At 45.8% G+C, this 10,517-nt stretch overlaps 1 pseudogene; it reads right to left on the reverse strand.

Annotated features, from left to right (window-relative positions):
- Positions 1-6,708: 6,708 nt before the first annotated feature.
- Positions 6,709-7,255, reverse strand: LOC116552620 (annotated as a pseudogene).
- Positions 7,256-10,517: the final 3,262 nt, after the last annotated feature.

A 10,517-nucleotide genomic window follows, 5' to 3' on the forward strand; every position in this document is an offset into this window, starting at 1 on the left:
GAGAGATTTAAAGTTATGAATTTTGGCCCCTTGCTGTCGACGCTAGGACTGGACAGTCCTCGAACCGTGATGCTCAATCTCCCATCTCAGGCGGGAGCCTCCTCTATACTTACCAATTCCAGTTGTGAAAATCTAAATAAAGAAAATGGATAACTGTTTTAAGGAAGAAATATTCAATTGTTTTCACATAGAAAGTTTTTTAAAGCATAGTTTAAAATTCAGTCCGCGTTCAGGATATTTTTAGTCTCTTGAGAATGTTCCAGATCGCTGACTCAGTAAGCCCAGGCTCTTAAAAATGCATGTTTTTAAACTCCACAATGTGACATTGTCTGAGTTCCTTGCCATTTGAGTCTGACCGTATATTCTGAAGTCTGCCTTGGCTTCCTAGGGACTGTTCCCGGCCTTGTGGAGCCCCACATCCTCCCCCACTCAAATCTGATGATGGAGTAAGTTCCTCGCATAGTACAAAGAGAAGGGGCCCAGGAGTGGCATGCAAAAGAACAGAAAGTTACTGTGCTTATGGCTGTCAGAACGAAAAGTGCTTCTGAGCAAATGAAATCTAGCATCCTAGCTTTCTAGAAGAAGAAATTAAAGTCCAGGGAGGAGAGGAGAGGGAACTTGCCTAAGGTCCCACATAGCCCATTTGTGCCATGTCCTCAGCCTTCCCAAGCAGAGGGGACTCCAGGGGTGTGGGTGGGTCACTCCCTTTTGATTTGATATAGTCCTTAATCAGGCATCTTTCTTTGGCCCAATTAGGTTTAGTCATGGTAGTAGGATTGGTTTGCTTGAAATACAATGGCTGCTAATATTTCCTGATATGAACTATGTATCTGTAATAAAGATATATTAATGTTATTCTATGCGCTATTTAAAATTTACATGTATGGCCGGGTGTGGTGGCTCACACCTGTAATCCTAGCACTTTGGGATGTCAAGGCCGGCGGATCACCTAAGGTTGGGAGTTTGAGACCAGCCTGACCAACATGGAGAAACTCAGTCTCCATTAAAAATACAGACCTAGTCAGGCATGGTGGTGCATGCCTGTAATCCCAGCTACTCGGGTGGCTGAAGCAGGAGAATTGCTTGAACCTGGGAGGTGGAAGTTGTGGTGAGCTGAGATCACACCATTGCCCTCCAGCCTGGGCAACAAGAGCGAAACTCTGTCTCTAAATAAATAAATAATTAAATTTATGTGTGTGTGTGTGTGTGTGTGTGTGTGTGTGTGTGTGTGTGTGTGTGTATGATGTTCATGCAGTCAGCAATATGTAAAGCAAAGAGCATGGCTTTCAGTAGTTTGGGCATTGTAACAACAGAGATCGCTTTCCACATGGGGACTGGATGCCACCAGATGGGACAACAGACTCTCCTTTCTTATGAACCTTCGAACGTTGCAGGGATTATTTGGGTGTTGTCATAGTTACCGATACCGGTGAATTCCCCCTGTAGCCTTGTCCTCCTTGTGTCTTCTTATGGAAGATCCTTTTGGGATCCGAGGGTCACATGGAGACAGTTTAGAGCCTGGTCTTGTCAGAAGGACCTTAGATCTCATGATTTCTTGCTCTTGAGACAAAGCCTGGATTAAAGAAGGAAACTCTCCCAAAGATTTTACAAATGAAACCTGTCATCCTGGCTTACAGTATGTTCCCCAGTCTCTTCCTAACCCTACCACATCCACATCAGAGCAACCCACATCCCAAGAAAGACACAAGAGAAAGCTTCTGTGGTTTGTCTTTCTTGGTCCCTCCAATAACCATGTAAGTCAGTGGTTCTCAAGGGTGGTCCCAGGACAAGCAGCCTCACTGTTACCCGGGAGTTATTAAAAGTTATTAAAAGTGCAAATCATACTGTCCCACTCGATTCTACGGAATTAACAACTGTGGAGATGAGTCCCAGCAGTCTGTGTTCCAACAAGTTGTCCAGGTGATTTTTGAGAAGAGCTGTTCTACGTAACCACTAATTAAGCCGTAATTTCCAATCCCTTGGTACTCCTATAATTAATTTGTCTGCTAGTAAACATTAAAAATCTCAGATTACTTAATTTTACATATTAAATATTGAAAATAATATAAAACTATTATGAGATCATATCATGTCAGATATTGAAAGTACACAGTATTTTCCCAGAGTCATTAAACACAATTGAAAGGAAAAAAAGAATACAACAGCGGTATTCTTGAGCCATTAAATGGGGACATGGGAAGCCCATTCCGTAAACTTGGGGACATTCTGATGAAGGAAGGATAAGGACCTGAACAATTCTTTGATTAGAACAACAAGAACTGGGAAAATTGGACCAATTAAAAAATCATCTGTCCTTTAGTTTCTTAACTGTGCAGAAACCTAAAACTGTAGAACTACCAGAAACTCCATTAGTACTTTATATTTCTTAATGATTCAAATTCCTTAGGACCTAAAACCAGTTGTTTGTATTCCTGGAAACGGCAGGAACTTTTAGGATGCTATTCTATTAATGAATTACGATTTTAACATTTTCCGAAGGCTTCCAGTGGGGCAAAATTGATGCCTTTAAGATCAGGGACTCTGTCTTTATTATGGTGACACATGGGAGTGAAATAGAGTCCTTGTTCTTGATCGCACTGAGCACTTTCACTTCTGTAATGTCATTGTTTGCTCATAATAACCTCTCACATTTGTCTGGCTCTGTGGTTTTTAAAGCTCTTTGAATTTGGTCTTGTATTTTATTTTCATAAAAACTCTCTATTGTAGACCAGTTACCTGTGATTAACATTTATGATCCTGTTTCCTTAGCTATGAAATGTAGGAAGGGGCTTGTCTAAGGTCCCATGACCCCTGAGTGGCTGCCTCTTCCATTGTCTTTTTTCTTTTTCATGTTTTTGAGATGGAGTCTTGCCCTATTGCCCAGGCTAGAGTGCAATGGTGTGATCTCGGCTTACTGCAACCTCTGCCTCACGGGCTCAAACAAATCTCCTGCCTCAGCCTCCTGAGTAGCTGGGATTATAGGCACCCACCGCCACACCCAACTAATTTTTATATTTTTAGTAGAGACAGGGTTTCATCATGTTGGCCAGGCTGGTCTCAAACTCCTGACCTCATGATCCACCCCCTTCGGCCTCCCAAAGTGCTAGGATTACAGGCGTGAGCCACCATGCCCGGCCCCATTGTCTTTTTTTAAAAATAAAAAGGGCCAATGATACTGTTTTTCTGTTTTTTTTTTTTTCCAGAAAACACATGAAAATACATGAATATGTATAAAAGTACTGACATGTTGCTAAAAGTTGGCAAATTGTAGTCATTTTTATTATCCTATTATCTCATTTAATATGGGGAATCTCAGAGTGAATTAGGGGCTTTTTTGGTGACATACAGGCCATTGTAGAGTTGGAACTATGACTAAGGTGACTGGGAAATCAGCTCCAAACTCCTTTCCCTGAAACACTACGAAGCAGGCAGCAGACACGTGACACTTGAGGAAGGCTTCAGCAATTTCAACTCAAGGCTTAAAAAAAAGCTTTTTTTTTTTTTTTTTTGAGATAGAGTCTTGCTCTTTTATCCAGGCTGGAAGGCAGGGACGTGATCTCGGCTCACTGCTGCCTCTGCCTCCCAGGTTGTAGTGATTTTTCTGCCTCAGCCTCCTGAGTAACTGGGATTATAGACTCCCACCACCATGCCCAGCTAATTTAGCAGAGACGGGTTTCCGCCATGTTGGCCAGGCTAGTCTTGAACTGCTGACCTCAGGTGATCTGCCTGCTTGAGCCTCCCAAAGTGCTGGGATTACAGGTGTGTGCCACAGTGCCTGGCCTAAAAAAACCTTTTTTAAAAAAGTTCAGATCTGGGGGCACATGTACAGGTTTGTTACATGGATATATTGCCTGATGCAGAGGTAGGGCTTCAACTGAACCTGTCATCTGAATAGTGAGCATAGTACTCTATAGGTAGTTTTTTAACCCTTGCCTCCCTCCCTCTCTCCCTTCACTTTTTTAGAGTCCCCAGTGTCTACTGTTGCCATCCATGAGTACCCAAAGTTTAGTTCCTTCTTGTATGTGATAATATATGGTATTTAGTTTTCTGTTCCTGTCTTAATTTGCTTAGGATTATGTCTTCCAGCTGCATCCATCTTGCTGCAAAAAGCATGATTTTGTTCTTTTTAATGTCTATATAGTATTCCTTGGTGTACATGTACCACATTTGTTTTACCTAATCCACCATTGATGGGCACTCAGGTCTATTCCACGTCTTTGCTATTGTGAATAGGGCATGTGTCTTTTTGGTAGAACAATTTTTTTCCTTTGGGTATAATGTTGGGTTGAATGGTAATTCTATTTTTGTTTCTTTGAGAAATCTGCATACTGTTTTCCATAGAGGCTGAACTAATTTATGTTCTCACTAGCAACGTATAAGCATTCCCTTTATTCCACAGACTGGCCAACATCTGCTACTTTTGACTTAATAATAGCCATTCTGACTGGTGTAAGATGGTATCTCATTGGTTTTGACTAACATCTCTCTGATAATTAATGATGTTGAGTATTTTCTCATGTTTATTGGCCACTTGTACGTCTTCTCTTGATAAGTGTTTGTTCATGTCCTTTGCCCACTTTTTATGTGGTCGTTTGCTTTTTTCTTGTTGATTTGTTTATTAGCTCAAGTCTTAGTCCTTCGGGTCTCATCGTCATCTTCCTCCAGCCCAGCTCTCCTCTCTACTTCCTCCCCTGGAACTCCTGACTAGAACCCTGAAAACAGCAAAGAGGAACATTTCCTGAACACTTGCTGCAAATCAAACACGATGCTAGACATGGACGATGCAGAGACACAGGCCAGCTGGCCACCACATGTCATTCATTTTAAGTAGCACTTTTGCTTTTTTTACAAAAATTTCAACATCTCTGAAATCAGGATATGTCTTACCACTCAATGGTCCATTGGCAGGTTCTTTTCTTTGTTAGAGATACATAAAATAATGATGTATTTTACAACCATGGCATCTTAGGCTTGTTGAAATATAACAGTTTCTCCCTTCAGGAGCTTAACAGTCTGCCTTCACGGTGAGCAACAGCACAGTAACAGCTAAGTCAGAGCACGCCCTGTGAGTCAGGGAAGGAGCACTTCCATCTAACTCAGAGCATCAGAGGGTTCTCCGTGATAGGGGAGGATCTCTACTAGAGCTTGAAGGATGAGTGGATTTTTCTCTTTTTGCCCTTGCTCTGTCGCTCAGGCTGGAGTGCAGTGGCACAATCATCGTTCATTGCAGCCTCCATCCCTTGGGCTCAAGTGATCCTCTCAAAGTGCTGGGACTACAGGTGTCAACCACTGTGCCCAGCCAGATGAGTGGAATTTTAATAGACAGAGAAAGTGTGGAAGGGCATTTTACTCTCAGGGATCTGTATAAGCAAAGACCAAGAAACTCGCAAAGGTGCGGCTGGTAGGAACGACCACTTGGAAAGAAGTTGTAGTCAGTGCTGATATTCAGCACTCCTTGCTGTGAATTTTCCAAAGTATTGCCTGTTGTAACCAGCAGCTGCTCCAGGCCTCCCAAGTGCATCCTGTCATGTGGGCTGCCCCTTAGCACTTCCCCTTGGTCCTGCAACTATGGGGTTCATGTGGGCTGAGGCCAGAGCCTCCAGGTCCCTCTGATTGGTTGGTTGGTGCCAGGCTCTTCCCTCTGTTAGAGGCTGTGCTTATTACTCTGGTTGGAGAACAACCCTGGGGGCTGATATAGCAAGAAAACCTCCCTGAAGCCAGATCAGAGAATGACAGACAGGCACTGTGGGCCAGGGAGGTGGGCAAGAGAATCACAGTACCCCAGGGTCAGGTGACGGGCTTGGAGCTGGTCCCCACCAACTCAGAGATGCCTTCATCCCAGCAGAGGAGTGCCTCCTAGGGATGCAGTCAGTCCACGGGACATGTGTGCAGCTTGGGCTCTGGGCTGATCTGACTGAATGGTCAGACCACAAATATTTCCAAAGGTCCTGAGTCTGTCTGTGTCAAGAGATGGTTCTCCTTCCCTGGCTGGTAACTAACACTTAATAAACATTATAATGTGGCAGCCACTGTGCTAACACTTTCACCTACGAATTCATTTACTCCTCACATGAACTCTAAAGGAGTGGTCCTTTTTTTTTATCCCCACTTTACAGATAAGAAGATGGGGGCATAAGAGGATAAAGACTTTCTTTTTTTTTATTGAGTTTTTATATAATAATCATAAACTTAACTCTGCAATCCAGCTAGGCATGGAAGGGAGCAAGGAAAACAAGGAACCCAAAGGGAACTGAGCAAGGACGCGAAGATTCTAGGATACTGCGAGCAAATGGGGTGGAGTAGCGCTCTCCTGAGCTGTGGAAGAAATGCTTTGGTGATTAAGGTAAAACACAAGTTGGGGCCATGCTCGCTCCTGTAATCCCAGCACTTTGGGAGGCCGAGGTGGCCAGATCACGAGATCCGTCAAGAGATTGAGACCATCCTGACCAACATGGTGAAACCCCATCTCTACTAAAAACACAAAAAATTAGCTGGACTTGGTGGCACATGCTTGTAGTCCCAGCTACTCAGGAGTGTGAGGCAGTAGAATTGCTTGAACCCGGAAGGTGGAGGTTGCAGTGAGCCGAGATTGCGCACTGCACTCCAGCCTGGCAACAGAGTGAGACTCCGTCTCAAAACAAACAGACAAACGAACAAAAAAACCCCAAAACAACAACAACAACAAAACACACACAAGTCAAACTTTAATTAGAATTGTCCACAGTGAGCAATGGTGATCGTCTTTCTGGTCTTGCCATTCCTGGACCTAAAGCGCTCCACGGTGTCCACAATAGCCATGCCTTCTCTCACCTTGCCAGAGACCACATGCCTCCCGTCCAACCACTCAGTCTTGGGAGTGCAGATGAAAAACGGAGAACCATTTGTGTCTGGTCTAGCATTTGCCATGGACAAGATGCCAGGACCTGTATGTTTTAGGATGAAGTTCTCATCATCAAATTTCTCCCTGTAGATGGACTTGCCACGAGTGCCATTATAACATGTAAAGTCACTGCCCTGACAAACTCTGGCATAATTCTGTGAAAGCAGGAGCCCTTATAACCAAATCCTTTCTCTCCAGTGCTCAGAGCATGAAAGTTTTCTGCTGTCTTTGGAAACTTGTCTGCAAACGGCTCAAAGGAGACATGGCCCAAGGGCTCATGATCGGTGGCGGTGTCGAAGGACATGGTGGGGTTGACCATGGCTGATAGTATGGGGCTCCCAGCAGCGGTGGCCTCTGCAAAAGCCAAGACTTTCTTGAGTTATACAGGAAGGAAGTGACAGTGCTGGGATCTGAACCCAGGAATGTCTTGATCTAGAATCTGTGCTCTAAACCGCTAGCATCACTGCCTGAGACTGCTGGGAGAATTGACATGCGCTCCACGGTGTACTGTAGGTCTCCACTAATAAACTCCCAGTCCGCCCACCGGCTCATCAGCGGCAACTTGGACCAACGATTTTCATGCATCTTGGAAAGACACATAGTCCAGATTTTTTCTAAAAACTGACATGGACTTTTTTTTTTTTTTCCTCTGGCCTCCTTTGTTTTGCTGAACAGGTTTGCTTTAAATATTAAAGGGAAAAAAGTCTAGGACGATAGCTCCACGTCTGCCTTCATTACCACTACCTCGTCAGTGCTGAGAACACACAGGCATTGAATGTGTCATCAGTATGTAACTGGGGGTCCTTGTGGCCTGCGCTATGCATGATGTGGGCTCAAAGAAACGCAGTTTTATTGGACCCTCTTCTTTTTCCAGCAGAGCAATGATAAGTACCTTCCAATTTTTAGTTCCTCAAGAAACCCCTAAAGATCAGAGGGAGGTGAGGAATTATCTTCTCGATGCACCAGAAATCACCTTAAAAACCTCATCCTACGTGGAGCACAGTGGCTCACAGCTGTAATCCTAGCACTTTGGGAGGTTGAAGAGAGAGGGTCCCTTGAGCCTGGGAGCTTGAGACCAATCTGGACAAAACAGTGAAACCTGGCTCTACAAAAAACTTTAAAAATGAGCTGGGCATGGATATATGTGCCTGTAGTCCCAGCTATTTGGGAGGCTGAGGTGGGAGGATTGCTTAAGCCCAGGAGATTTTGGCTTCAGTGAGCTGTGATCGCACCATGGCACTCCAGCCCGGGCCACAGCGTGAGACCCTGTCTCTTAAATTGTCCTTATTGAAGTGATTGTCAGTATCCTCCACGTTACTGCAGCCGATTTCCAAAACTGTCATCTTCCGTGCTCTCAGCTCTTACTAAACCCCTCCAAAGCTCAGCTCTTCTCTTCCAGCAGCTCCTTGTTTTTATGTTCTTATCCAAGTAAATCTTGGCCTTGTCCAAAGCCAAAGTCCCATGATCATGACTCCAATTCTGCCTCTCTTTTCTGGCCACTGCCTCTGTGTTGCCAAACCCAAGGGACAAATTGGCAAAGACAAAAGTGGCTCTAAGAGGCAGGGCTCCCTCTTAGAGAAAGGGTGTGAAAACCCACACATCACAAAGTCTTGTTCCAGTTGAAAATGCAGGACTAGGCTGAACGTGGTGGCTCACGCCTGTAATCCAAGAACTTTGGGAGACCAAGGCGGGTGGATCACGAGGTCAGGAGTTAGAGACTGGCCTGGCCAACATGAAACCCCGTCTCTACTAAAAATACAAAAATTAGCTGGGCGTGATGGCACGCACCTGTCGTCTCAGCTACTCAGGAGGCTGAGGCAGGAGAATCACTTGAACCCAGGAGGTGGAGGTTGCAGTGAGCCAAGATCGCGCCGTCGCACTCCAGCGTGGACGACAGAGTGAGATTCTGTCTCAAAAAAAAAAAAAAATTAAATTAAAAAAATAAAAAATGCAGTAATATAAAGCCGAGTACCAGAAGCTTCCCATTTTTTGGGCCTAGGCCCCTGGTTCCTGGGCTGTCTAGGGGGTGACGGCCCAGGGCCTGGAGGTGTTTCAGAATCCTCAGGCCTGATTTGGTGGACAGGACCATGTTCAGCGGAAATGTGGAGACAGTCAGGGCTACATGCTTGCTCTCAGGAGACAGGGGTCTTTTTTCTGAGTGTCCCTGAGAAACCATCCTTAGGTTTGGTGCTACTCATGGGGTTGTGCCTAGCTCCCTGGCTTTGGAACTTCGTTCACTTCCCCCTACCCTTCCCAACCCTTCCCTTCCCCCTTCCAATAGACTGAGAACCTCTCCTAGAACCCTACCATAACTCACCATCCTACAAGAGCTTCCTTCCGTTTGGGATAGAACTTCGATGGTCTGCATGCTAGCCATGAAAAGTCTCACTGTGGCCTTTTCCTAACCATAACAACCATTTATTTCCATTTGCTCCATTTCCCCCTTCTCTACCTATTAGATTTCACCAAACCATAAACTTACACGTTAACTTGCACAGCATATTCTGCTAGCTGATTTTGGTGAACACATAACTGAATGCAAAAATCTCCATCCTTCAAAGAATTTGACATTCTAATGTCACCAATTTTTTGACATTCTAATGCCAGCAACTCTTTTTAAAGTTGAAATAAAACATAATGAGGCAGCAAAAGGAGGCCAAGAGGGTCCTGCACGTGCCCCTGCAATGTTCAGTCGCTTCACTGTTCCTAAGGACTGAAGGGTTCTAAAGCATGTCACCTTTTGCCTCAAGGACTTTTTTTTGGAGACATGGTCTTGCTCTGTCGTCCAGGCTGGAGTGCAATGGCGTGGTCACAGCTCACTGCATCTCCCACCTCAGCCTCTCAAGTAGCTGGGACCACAGGCGTGCACCACCACACCCGGCTAATTTATTTTTATTTTATTTTTTGTTGAGTGAGGGTCTTGCTACATTGCCCAGGCTGGTCTCAAACTCTTGAGCTCAAGAGATCTTCCCGCTTCTGCCTCCCAAAGCCCTGGGATCACAGGCGGGAGTTGCAGCTTGGGCCATCCCTCGAGGACGTTTCATCAGATAGACATTAATTCTTTCCCGAAGATCCCTGATCGAACTCTTCACAGGCAACCTGCGCCCCACCTTAGTCCTCCGCGTCTCCGTGCGGGTCCAGGCAGCTGCCAACAGATGGCGCCCGTCCGCCTATTTCTCTCCCTGCGGCTTTGGGGCCTGGAGGGGAGGCGGGGAGACTCCCAAAGGCAGAGCAACTGCTGAGGCCGGGCCAACATTTCTTCCGGCATGTGGAATGCATTAAAAACAACCCACAAATCTGAAGCTCCTCTTCTTGGGAGCTTGAAAAACTAAGGGGAAAAGGGCGGAGGAGAGGCAGCAGCGCGGTCCCCGCAAGGTTCTCCTCCCTGCGCGGTCTGAGTAGCCCCCAGCGCGCCTGCCCTGCGGGGCAGGGCCACGTGGCCTGGAGGAAGGACGCGGTGAGCCAGAGGGTTCCAGACAAAGGAGGGGATCCCCAGGGCTCCGGGCCAGGCAGTCCCTCTTTTACTGGCACCACAGTCCCTCCTAGGCGGGGACCAAGAGGGAAGGGGTGGAGGCCTCCACCTTCTTCTCTGCGTGTGGCTGTGTCCCTTTACAGAATGACAGGCCCTTACTTCCGA

This window comes from Sapajus apella, unplaced genomic scaffold (assembly GCF_009761245.1).
Source record: "Sapajus apella isolate SASKATOON/1434 unplaced genomic scaffold, GSC_monkey_1.0 scaffold12, whole genome shotgun sequence".
Lineage (NCBI taxonomy): Eukaryota > Metazoa > Chordata > Mammalia > Primates > Cebidae > Sapajus > Sapajus apella.